The sequence below is a fragment of the Myxine glutinosa genome, chromosome 6 (genome assembly GCF_964187855.1).
Source record: "Myxine glutinosa chromosome 6, kmMyxGlut1.1, whole genome shotgun sequence".
NCBI lineage: Eukaryota > Metazoa > Chordata > Myxini > Myxiniformes > Myxinidae > Myxine > Myxine glutinosa.
In genome coordinates this window covers 171,687,183-171,700,073 of record NC_136266.1, presented here as the reverse complement: position 1 = coordinate 171,700,073, position 12,891 = coordinate 171,687,183, and positions in this window count along the sequence as shown.

Below are 12,891 nucleotides of genomic sequence, written 5' to 3'. Positions count from 1 at the left end.
ATTTACTCACTTGCTTTAACCTCACTCAACATGTCAACTTTCCTACGCATATCCGTGGTCACATTTTTGACCTTGTCTGCTCCACTGGATTAATTTTGCACCATCTCTCTAGCTCCGACCTCACCCTCTCTGACCACTTAGCCATCACTATGACCATCAACATCCCCACCCCAGCACCAAGGCATTATCGCACTATCAACTTCTGTAAGCTAAACGCTCTTTCACCTACCTCATTTTCATCCACCCTCTCTGAAAAAATGTCCACTTCTCCCTTCGTTGACCTCCACACCCCTTCCGACCTCACTGACTACTACAACCACACTCTCTCCTCCTGCCTTGACCAGCTTGCGCCTGTAAAAACCAAAACAGTTTCTTTCACCCATTCTGCTCCCTGGTTTACCCCTGAACTCCGCCTGATGAAAACTCGTGCTCGCCAACTTGAAAGACTCCGCAATAAAACAGGTCTCACAGTTCACTCCCAAGCCTACAAGGACCACCTACAACGCTACAAAGATGCCCTCTCCCACGCCCGCTCCGCCTACTACTCTCAAATTATCCACTCTGGCTCCGGAAACCCAAAAGCACTCTTCTCGACAATAAACAAACTCCTCCGCCCCCTGGACACCACCACCCAGTCATTCACAGTAGACAACTGCATCTCCTTCCTTTCTTTCTTCCAACGCAAAATTGACAACATCTACAACAGCTTGACCACCGCCGCACCCGCTCCCCCTCCAACCACCTGCCCCCCCTTATCCTGGCTTCCCCTGTCTCAATTCTCCCCGGTCTCCCCTACTGACCTCTCTGAACTCCTCATAGCAATGAAAACTGCCACCTGCACTCTTGACCCCATCCCCTCCAGCTTTGTCAAGGCCTCCCTCCCTGCTCTCTCTCCACTTATCATTGCAACAATAAACTCCTCCCTGTCTGCAGGCATCATCCCACCATCCCTCAAAATTGCTGCTGTTACCCCCATTCTAAAAAAACCTGGTCTAAACCCTGACACCCTAAATAACTTCAGACCCATCTCCAACCTACCCTTTCTGTCAAAAGTTTTGGAACGCGCTGTAGCCGCTCAACTCAAACATCACCTCTCTGCCAATAACCTGTATGAAACATTCCAATCCGGAATCCGCTCCAACCACAGTACTGAAACTGCTCTCCTCAAAATCACCAACGACCTTCTCCTCTCCTCTGATGCTGGCAACCTCAACATTCTGGTCCTCCTCGACCTCAGCGCTGCCTTTGACACCATCGATCACACCATCCTCCTCACCCGACTTGAAACCACTTTTAACGTTACCGGCACTGCCCTCTCTTGGATTAAATCATACTTCTCTGACAGACGCCAGTTCATCTCCATCAATAACTGCAAATCCCCCACTGCTCCCTTCCCCCAAGGTGTCCCCCAAGGTCCAGTTCTTGCCCCCCTCCTCTTCATCCTTTACCTATCCCCACTCGGTCACTTAATCCGCCGTCATGGTCTCCAATTCCACTGCTTCGCCAATGACATCCAGCTTTTCATCTCCACCAAGTCCGTCTCCACCGACACCCACTCTATCCTGACAAACTGCATCTCTGAAATAAAATCCTGGCTTCAAATCAACTTCCTCAAACTTAACTGTGATAAATCTGAAATAATCATCATTGGCCCAAAAACGCTCACAAAATCCACCCATAACTTTGCCCTCAATATCAACGGTATCCCAGTATCCACCTCCCCTCTCATCCGGAATCTTGGCATCATCTTTGACCAAACCCTCTCCTTCGACAAATACACTAAACAGATCACAAAGACAGCCTTCTTTCACCTGAAAAACATCGCCCGTCTCCGCTCATCCCTCTCTTCCACGGCTGCAGAAACCCTCATCCACGCCTTCATCACCTCCCGTCTGGACTACTGCAATAGCCTCCTTTATGGTTCACCCTCAACAATCACCAATAAACTCCAATACATTCAGAACTCCGCTGCCCGTCTACTCACCCATTCCCGGACACGTGACCACATCACCCCCGTCCTTTACAAGCTTCACTGGCTCCCCATCTCCCAGAGAATCCAGTACAAAATCCTCCTCTTGACCTACAAAGCCCTCCATAACCTGGCCCCATCCTACCTGGCTGACCTCCTCTCCAGACACACTCCCACCCGCAACCTCCGCTCTGCTGGTACCAACCTCCTGACCCCCCCCCCCATCCGGACCAAATTCAGATCCTGGGGGGACAGGGCCTTCTCCATCGCTGCTCCCACCCTCTGGAACTCACTACCTCACACCATCAGAGACTCCTCCTCACTCACCACATTCAAAACATCACTCAAGACCCACCTGTTCAGCACTGCATTCAACATTCAACCCACAGCATTTAACCCCTGACTATCACTTCTCCTTCTCCCTCCTTTTGCTTTAAATCAGGGGTTCCCTAACTGGGGTGCATGAACCCCCAGGGGGTGCGTGAGTCGTAAAATATTAAACAGTTGATCTTGTAGATCATCTCTTGTGTTTTTTCATTACAATATTACACTATGAACTTGATCTTTTACGAAGCACTGTTATGCGTATGATAGTATAATAATAACTCAGATTGTGTCTCGAAAAGTTGGGGGTTCGTGGACACCTCTGACATCCACAGGGGGTTCGTGGGGGGATAAACTTAGGGAAACACTGCTTTAAATATTTCCCTATTGATTCTTGACTTTTTGCAATTATTGTTTTCATGTTTTGTTATGCATAATGTTTTGCACTCTGTCAAAGCGCCTTTGGGCTTCATGAAAAGCGCTATACAAAATAAATGAATTATTATTATTATTATTAAAGAGTAATTCTAAAGAGTAATTCCAAAGGGTAATTCTAAAGAGTAATTCTAAAGGGTAATTCTAAAGAGTAATTCTAAAGAGTAATTCTAAAGGGTAATTCTAAGGAGTAATTCTAAAGAGTAATTCCAAAGGGTAATTCTAAAGAGTAATTCTAAAGGGTAATTCTAAAGGGTAATTCTAAGGAGTAATTCTAAAGAGTAATTCTAAAGGGTAATTCTAAAGAGCAATTCTAAAGGGTAATTCTAAAGGGTAATTCTAATGTGTAATTCTAAAGGGTGATCCTAATGTGTAATTCTAAAGGGTGATTCGAATGGGTAATTCTAAAGGGTAATTCTAAAGAGTAATTCCAAAGGGTAATTCTAATGTGTAATTCTAAAGGGTGATTCTAATGTGTAATTCTAAAGGGCGATTCGAAAGGGTAATTCTAAAGGGCAATTCTAAAGGGTAATTCTAAAGGGTAATTCTAAAGGGTAATTCTAAAGTGTAATTCTAATGAGTAATTCCAAAGGTAATTCGAAAGAGTAATTCTAAAGGGTAATTCTAAAGAGTAATTCTAAAGAGTAATTCCAAAGGGTAATTCTAAAGAGTAATTCTTAAGGGTAATTCTAAAGAGTAATTCCAAAGGGTAATTCTAATGTGTAATTCTAAAGGGTGATTCTAATGTGTAATTCCAAATGGTGATTCGAAACGGTAATTCTAAAGGGTAATTCTAAAGGGTAATTCTTATGAGTAATTCTAAAGGGTAATTCCAACGGGTAATTCTAAAGTGTAATTCTAAAGAGTAATTCTAAAGGGTAATTCTAAAGGGTAATTCTAAAAAGTAATTCTAAAGGGTAATTCCAAAGGGTAATTCTAATGTGTAATTCTAAAGGGTGATTCTAATGTGTAATTCCAAAGGGTAATTCTAATGTGTAATTCTAAAGGGTGATTCGAAACGGTAATTCTCAAGGGTAATTCTGATGAGTAATTCAAAGGTAATTCGAAAGTGTAATTCTAAAGGGTGATTCTAATGTGTAATTCCAAAGGGTGATTCGAAACGGTAATTCTCAAGGGTAATTCTGATGAGTAATTCAAAGGTAATTCGAAAGTGTAATTCTAAAGGGTAATTCCAAAGGGTAATTCTAAAGGGTAATTCTAAAGTGTAATTCGAAAGAGTAATTCCAAAGGGTAATTCTAAAGGGTAATTCTAAAGTGTAATTCTAAAGGGTAATTCTAAAGGGTAATTCCAAAGGGTAATTCTAAAGGGTAATTCTGAAGTGTAATTCTAAAGGGTAATTCCAAAGGGTAATTCTAAAGGGTAATTCTAAAGTGTAATTCTAAAGGGTAATTCTAAAGGGTAATTCTAAAGGGTAATTCTGAAGGGTAATTCTGAAGTGTAATTCTAATGAGTAATTCTAAAGGGTAATTCTGAAGGGTAATTCTGAAGTGTAATTCTAATGAGTAATTCTAAAGGGTAATTCTAAAGTGTAATTCTAAAGGGTAATTCTAAAGGGTAATTCTAAAGGGTAATTCTAAAGGGTAATTCTGAAGTGTAATTCTAATGAGTAATTCTAAAGGGTAATTCCAACGGGTAATTCTAAAGTGTAATTCTAAAGGGTAATTCTAAAGTGTAATTCTAAAGTGTAATTCTAAAGTGTAATTCTAAAGGGTAATTCCAACGGGTAATTCTAAAGTGTAATTCTAAAGGGTAATTCTAAAGTGTAATTCTAAAGTGTAATTCTAAAGGGTAATTCCAAAGGGTAATTCTAAAGTGTAATTCTAAAGTGTAATTCTAAAGGGTAATTCCAACGGGTAATTCTAAAGTGTAATTCTAAAGGGTAATTCTAAAGGGTAATTTCCAAAGGGTAATTCTCCAGGGTTATTCTAAAGGGTTATTCTAAAGAGTAATTCTAAAGGGTAATTCTAAAGAGTAATTCTAAAGTGTAATTCTAAAGGGTAATTCTAAAGGGTAATTCCAAAGGGTAATTCTCAAGGGTTATTCTAAAGGGTTATTCTAAAGTGTAATTCTAAAGTGTAATTCTGAAGAGTAATTCTAAAGGGTAATTCTAAAGGGTAACTCCAAAGGGTAATTCTCAAGAGTTATTCTAAAGGGTTATTCTAAAGTGTAATTCTAAAGTGTAATTCTGAAGAGTAATTCGAAAGAGTAACTCCAAAGGGTAATTCTAAAGGGTAATTCTAAAGGGTAATTCTAAAGGGTAATTCTAAAGAGTAATTCCAAAGGGTAATTCTAAAGAGTAATTCTAAAGGGTAATTCTAAAGGGTAATTCAAAAGAGTAATTCTAAAGGGTAATTCCAAAGGGTAATTCTAAAGGGTAATTCTAAAGTGTAATTCTAAAGGGTAATTCTAAAGGGTAATTCTAAAGTGTAATTCTAAAGAGTAATTCCAAAGGGTAATACTAAAGGGTTATTCTAAAGAGTAATTCTAAAGGGTAATTCTGAAGAGTAATTCCAAAGGGTAATTCCAAAGGGTAATTCTAAAGAGTAATTCTAAAGGGTAATACGAAGGGGTAATTCTAAGGGGTAATTCTAACGGGTAATTCCAAAGGGTAATTCTAAAGGGTAATTCTTAGGGGTAATTCTAAGGGGTAATTCCAAGGGGTAATTCCAAAGGGTAATTCTAAAGTGTAATTCTAAAGGGTAATTCTGATGAGTAATTCTAAAGGGTAATTCTAAAGGGTAATTCTGCTGCTGTTACCCCTATTCTGAAAAAACCTGGACTAAACCCTGACACCCTAAATAACTTCAGACCCATCTCCAACCTACCCTTTCTGTCAAAAGTTTTGGAACGCGCTGTAGCCACTCAACTCAAACATCACCTCTCTGCCAATAACCTGTATGAAACATTCCAATCCGGATTCCGCTCCAACCACAGTACTGAAACTGCTCTCCTCAAAATCACCAACGACCTTCTCCTCTCCTCTGACGCTGGCAACCTCAACATTCTCATCCTCCTCGACCTCAGCGCCGCCTTTGACACCATCGATCACACCATCCTCCTCACCCGACTTGAAACCACCTTTAACATTACCGGCACTGCCCTCTCTTGGATTAAATCATACCTCTCTGACAGACGCCAGTTCATCTCCATCAATAACTGCAAATCCCCCACTGCTCCCCTCCCCCAAGGTGTCCGCCAAGGTTCAGTTCTTGGCCCCCTCCTCTTCATCCTTTACCTGTCCCCCCTCGGTCACTTAATCCGCCGTCATGGTCTCCAATTCCACTGCTTCGCCGATGACATCCAGCTTTTCATCTCCACCAAGTCCATCTCCACCGCCACCCACTCTATCCTGACAAACTGCATCACTGAAATAAAATCCTGGCTTCAAATCAACTTCCTCAAACTTAACTGTGATAAATCTGAAATAATCATCATTGGCCCAAAAACGCTCATAAAATCCACCCATAACTTTGCCCTCAACATCGATGGTTTCCCAGTATCCACCTCCCCTCACATCCGGAATCTTGGCATCATCTTTGACCAAACCCTCTCCTTCGACAAATACACTAAACAGATCACAAAGACAGCCTTCTTTCACCTGAAAAACATCGCCCGTCTCCGTCCATCCCTCTCCTCCGTGGCTGCGGAAACCCTCATCCACGCCTTCATCACTTCCCGTCTGGACTACTGCAATAGCCTCCTTTATGGTTCACCCTCAACAATCACCAATAAACTCCAATACATTCAGAACTCCGCTGCCCGTCTACTCACCCATTCCCGGACCCGTGACCACATCACCCCCGTCCTTTACAAGCTTCACTGGCTCCCCATCTCCCAGAGAATCCAGTACAAAATCCTCCTCTTGACCTACAAAGCCCTCCATAACCTGGCCCCATCCTACCTGGCTGACCTCCTCTCCAGACACACTCCCACCCGCAACCTCCACTCTGCTGGTACCAACCTCCTGACCCCCCCCCCCCATCCGGACCAAATTTAGATCCTGGGGGGACAGGGCCTTCTCCATCGCTGCTCCCATCCTGTGGAACTCACTACCTCACACCATCAGAGACTCCTCCTCACTCACCATATTCAAAACATCACTCAAGACCCACCTGTTCAACACTGCATTCAACATTTAACCCACAGCATCTAACACCTGACTATCTCCTCTCCTTCTCCCTCCTTTGTGCTTTGAATATTTCCCTATTGATTCTTCTTTTTTTGCAATTGTTTTTATGTTTTGCGCCTGCATTATGTTTTGCACTCTGTCAAAGCGTCTTTGGGCTCCCTGAAAAGCGCAATTTAAAATAAATGCATTATTATTATTAGTAATTCTAAAGGGTAATTCCAAAGAGTAATTCTTAAGAGTAATTCTAAAGGGTAATTCTAAAGGGTAATTCTAAAGGGTAATTCTAAGGGGTAATCCTAACGGGTAATTATAAAGGGTAATTCTAAAGGGTAATTCTAAAGGGTAATTCTAAAGGGTAATTCGAAAGGGTAATTCTAAAGGGTAATTCTAAGGGGTAATTCTAAGGGGTAATTCTCAAGGGTAATTCTAAAGTGTAATTTTAAAGGGTAATTCTAAAGGGTAATTCAGAAGGGTAATTTTAAAGGGTAATTCTAAAGGGTAATTCAGAAGGGTAATTTTAAAGGGTAATTCTAAAGGGTAATTCTCAAGGGTAATTCTGATGAGTAATTCTAAAGGGTAATTCTAAAGGGTAATTCAGAAGGGTAATTCTAAAGGGTAATTCTAAAGGGTAATTCTAAAGGGTAATTCGAATGAGTAATTCTAAAGGGTAATTCTAAAGGGTAATTCTGAAGGGTAATTCTAAAGGGTAATTCTAAAGGGTAATTCTAAAGGGTAATTCTAAAGGGTAATTCTAAAGGGTAATTCTAAAGGGTAATTCTTAAGGGTAATTCTAAAGGGTAATTCTAAAGGGTAATTCTAAACGGTGATTCTAATGAGTAATTCTAAAGGGTAATTCTAAAGGGTAATTCTGAAGGGTAATTCTAAAGGGTAATTCTAAAGGGTAATTCTAAACGGTGATTCAAATGAGTAATTCCAAACGGTAATTATGAGGGGGTTCTAAACGGTAATTTTAAAGGGTAATTATAAGGGGGTTCTAAATTGTAATTCTAAAGGGTAATTATAAGGGGGTTCCAAACGGTAATTCTAAAGGGTAATTATAAGGGGGTTCTAAATGGTCATTCTAAAGGGTAATTATTAGGGGGTTATAAACGGTAATTCTAAAGGGTAATTATAAGGGGGTTCTAAACGGTAATTCCAAAGGGTAATTATAATGGGGTTCTAAACGGTAATTCTAAAGGGTAATTATAAGGGGGTTCTAAACGGGATAATTCTAAAGGGTAATTATAAGGGGGTTCTAAAGGATAATTATAAAGGGTAATTATAAGGGGGTTCTAAACGGTAATTCTAAATGGTAATTATAAGGGGGTTCTAAACGGTAATTCTAAAGGGTAATTATAAGGGGGTTCTAAACGGTAATTCTAAAGGGTAATTATAAGGGGGTTCTAATCGGTAATTCTAAATGGTAATTATAAGGGGGTTCTAATCGGTAATTCTAAAGGGTAATTATAAGGGGGTTCTAATCGGTAATTCTAAAGGGTAATTATAAGGGGGTTCTAAACGGTAATTCTAAATGGTAATTATAAGGGGGTTCTAAACGGTAATTCTAAAGGGTAATTATAAGGGGGTTCTAAACGGTAATTCTAAATGGTAATTATAAGGGGGTTCTAAACGGTAATTCTAAAGGGTAATTATAAGGGGGTTCTAATCGGTAATTCTAAAGGGTAATTATAAGGGGGTTCTAAACGGTAATTCTAAATGGTAATTATAAGGGGGTTCTAATCGGTAATTCTAAATGGTAATTATAAGGGGGTTCTAATCGGTAATTCTAAAGGGTAATTATAAGGGGGTTCTAATCGGTAATTCTAAAGGGTAATTATAAGGGGGTTCTAAACGGTAATTCTAAATGGTAATTATAAGGGGGTTCTAATCGGTAATTCTAAAGGGTAGTTATAAGGGGGTTCTAATCGGTAATTCTAAAGGGTAATTATAAGGGGGTTCTAAACGGTAATTCTAAATGGTAATTATAAGGGGGTTCTAAACGGTAATTCTAAAGGGTAATTATAAGGGGGTTCTAATCGGTAATTCTAAAGGGTAATTATAAGGGGGTTCTAATCGGTAATTCTAAAGGGTAATTATAAAGGGGTTCTAAACGGTAATTCTAAAGGATAATTATAAAGGGGTTCTAAACGGTAATTCTAAATGGTAATTATAAGGGGGTTCTAAACGGTAATTCTAAAGGGTAATTATAAGGGGGTTCTAAACGATAATTCTAAAGGGTAATTATAAAGGGGTTCTAAACGGTAATTCTAAATGGTAATTATAAGGGGGTTCTAAACGATAATTATAAAGGGTAATTATAAGGGGGTTCTAAACGGTAATTCTAAAGGGTAATTATAAGGGGGTTCTAAACGGTAATTCTAAAGGGTAATTATAAAGGGGTTCTAAACGGTAATTCTAAAGGGTAATTATAAGGGGGTTCTAATCGGTAATTCTAAATGGTAATTATAAGGGGGTTCTAATCGGTAATTCTAAAGGGTAATTATAAAGGGGTTCTAAACGGTAATTCTAAAGGGTAATTATAAAGGGGTTCTAAACGGTAATTCTAAATGGTAATTATAAGGGGGTTCTAAACGGTAATTCTAAAGGGTAATTATAAGGGGGTTCTAAATGATAATTCTAAAGGGTAATTATAAAGGGGTTCTAAACGGTAATTCTAAATGGTAATTATAAGGGGGTTCTAAACGATAATTCTAAAGGGTAATTATAAGGGGGTTCTAAACGGTAATTCTAAAGGGTAATTATAAAGGGGTTCTAAAGGATAATTCTAAAGGGTAATTATAAGGGGGTTCTAAACGGTAATTCTAAATTGTAATTATAAGGGGGTTCTAAACGGTAATTCTAAAGGGTAATTATAAAGGGGTTCTAAAGGATAATTCTAAAGGGTAATTATAAAGGGGTTCTAAACGGTAATTCTAAAGGGTAATTATAAGGGGGTTCTAAACGGTAATTCTAAAGGGTAATTATAAAGGGGTTCTAAACGGTAATTCTAAAGGGTAATTATAAGGGGGTTCTAAACGGTAATTCTAAAGGGTAATTATAAGGGGGTTCTAAACGGTAATTCTAAAGTGTAATTATAAAGGGGTTCTAAACGGTAATTCTAAAGGGTAATTATAAGGGGGTTCTAAACGGTAATTCTAAAGGGTAATTATAAGGGGGTTCTAAACGGTAATTCTAAAGGGTAATTATAAGGGGGTTCTAAACGGTAATTCTAAAGGGTAATTATAAGGGGGTTCTAAATGGTAATTCTAAACGGTAATTCTAAAGGGTTATGTACGTTTCTAGGCTTTGTCTATTTCATATTTAAAATGGCAAACTGAACTGCTTCCTCCGAACACAGGCGAGATTTTTTTTTCTCCTTATCAAGTTTCAGGATAGACAATGTTGCATGTTTTTCCATGTCGTTCCAAGATGACAAGGTTTTTGCCATTGCCAACTCTGGAACAACCAACATGATGTTGGCCACGAGAAAAGCATGGACTTTGCAGGTTGAAGCCAATAACTTTTAGTGATTGTCCCTGTGCCTTGTTGATGCTCATGGCAAAACTGGGGTGGACAGGGAACTGGAGCCTTTTGAATTGAAATGGCAAGTCAGAGCGGATGATTGGAATGCGTGGAATAAAGACATCCTGTCCTTCTGCATGGCCAGTCATGATTGTGGCTTCAATGACATCTGGTATAAGCTTCTCGACAGCCAAACGTGTTCCAGTGCAGAGTGTTCGTGGATCCAGATTCCTGAGAAGCATGATGGGTGCACCAATCTTGAGCTCCGGATTTTGAGGAGGGACACCTGTTGGTTCCAGAGAGTTAAGAAATTCTGTGGGGTAGTGGACTGCCTCATTAATTTCTGATACTGTGTCAACCGACTTGTACTTTTGCACAATGCCAGGTAACTGTGAAAGAAGGCTTCTGTTTGTGGTATTGGTTGCATCATGTTTTGGTGCCAGGATGGGTCTTTGGCAAAGCCACTTGTGGTCACGGAAGGTATGTGAAACATTTGGAAATACTGCATCTTGCAGTTCTTGAAGTGTTGCAACTGTTTTGCCAATGTTGTTCATTGAGATAGTTCCATGTTTATTCTCAGGTACCATGGCTCCGTTTTCCAGGTTGAGCAGGCTTGCAGCAAACTCTACAGCAGATATGTCACCTGCTGTAAGAAGCACTTGCATGCTGGTCATTAGGCTGAGTCGTTGAATGTTGTTCCAAATATGTGAGGCTTTGAGGCAGACCTGCAGTTCATCAGCTTTGGTTCCACGTGAAATGATTGGCAGCGTCTGTCGAAAATCTCCAGCCAACACCAGAGTCACTCCACCCATTATTTTGTCATTATGTTGAAGATCTTGCAGGGTGTGATCAAGAGCCTCAAAGGCAGCTTTGTGAGACATTGCACACTCATCCTAGACAATTAGCTAGCAATCCTGCAGAATTCCTACTTTGTCAGTGCCCCTGCCAATGTTTCAGGTTGGTGCCTCCATGCTTGCCAGATTTAAGGGTAACTTGAAGACTGAGTGAGCTGTTCTTCCTCCTGTCAGCAGCGTGGCAGCAATGCCTGATGAGGCCACTGCAAGGACAATCGTGTGTCGCTACTGAATTTTTGCCAAAAGAAGATTGATGAGAAAGGTTTTCCCAGTTCCGCTGGGAGCATCCAGAAAGAAGGTCCCACCACTCCCATCGAAAACTGCTTGTGTAATCTTATTGAAGGCTTCTCTTTTGTCTGGAACCAGACATGGCACATTCTTCTGGATGTACTCAGCAAGCTGTTTCATGTTGTATTTAGTCTCTCTCAAAATTTCGTTTGTGAACTCATTGTCATTGTGTTGTTGTGGGGCAGGAAGGCCAAAAGTTTTGAGGTCAGAGCCACCCAAAGCCTTGATGTTGATAATGGTAATGATAGTAATTTTGATAATGATCCCAATGATAACTAGATGGTATTCATAGAACACTTACCCTGCGCAGTCTTCAGAAGGACTTGTTGCAAGCCAACTCTTCTGTTTTTTAAGGTTTTTTTTTTTTCATAATTATCATTTTAAAAATTATACGGGAGGAGGTGCTCCTAGGGTGAAGATTGTGTCCATCGGACTAACAGTTGCTTAGAACACTTTTTTTCATTACGTTCTAGAATCAAGCGTTGTACTTGGCGATTTATGACGTCATAATTAAGGCACCGATGACATCATCATTAACGTATCTTATTCCCCATGGGGAGTACTTGACAATGAGGCATGTTTCAATTTTTTCCATGGAGTGGGGTCGGATATATAGAGGGGAAATTTTTTCGGTTTTTGCAAGATGGCGCCTTTACCTCCGAACTATGACGTCATAATTATCATTAAAATATTCTACAGAGGAGGCGCTCATATGGCGAAAATTTCGTGTCAATCGGTCCAAGAATTGCAGAGAAAAAAAATTCATACCGATCGAATCAAGCGTGGTACTTGCCGAGTTATGACGTCTTTATTACGGTACTGATGACAACATCATTAACATATCTTATTCCCCAAGGGGAGTGCTTGACATTGAGCCATATTTAATTTTTTTCCATTGAGGGGTTTTGGAGATATAGAGGTGCAACTTTTTCCGATTTTTCCAAGATGGCGTCTGTACCACGCGACCAATGACGTCATAATTATCATTAGAACAATTCTACAGGAGGAGCCGCTCATATTCTGAAAAATTCGTGTTCATCAGACTAACAGTTGTGGAGGAATTTTTTTTTTCATACTGATCAGATTAAGCGTTGTACTTGTCGAATTATGACATCATAATGGAGGCATCATTATTAACATATCTTATTCCACATGGGGTGTACTTGACAATGAGCCATGTTTTAATTTTTTCCATTAAGTGGTTTGGGAGATATAGAGGTGTAACCTTTTTCCAATATGGCGTCCATACCACGTGACCTATGACGTCATAATTATCAGCAAAAAAATGTATAGGCAGAGGCGCTCCTACAGTAAAATTTCATGTCAATCGGACAAATGGTTGCCGAGT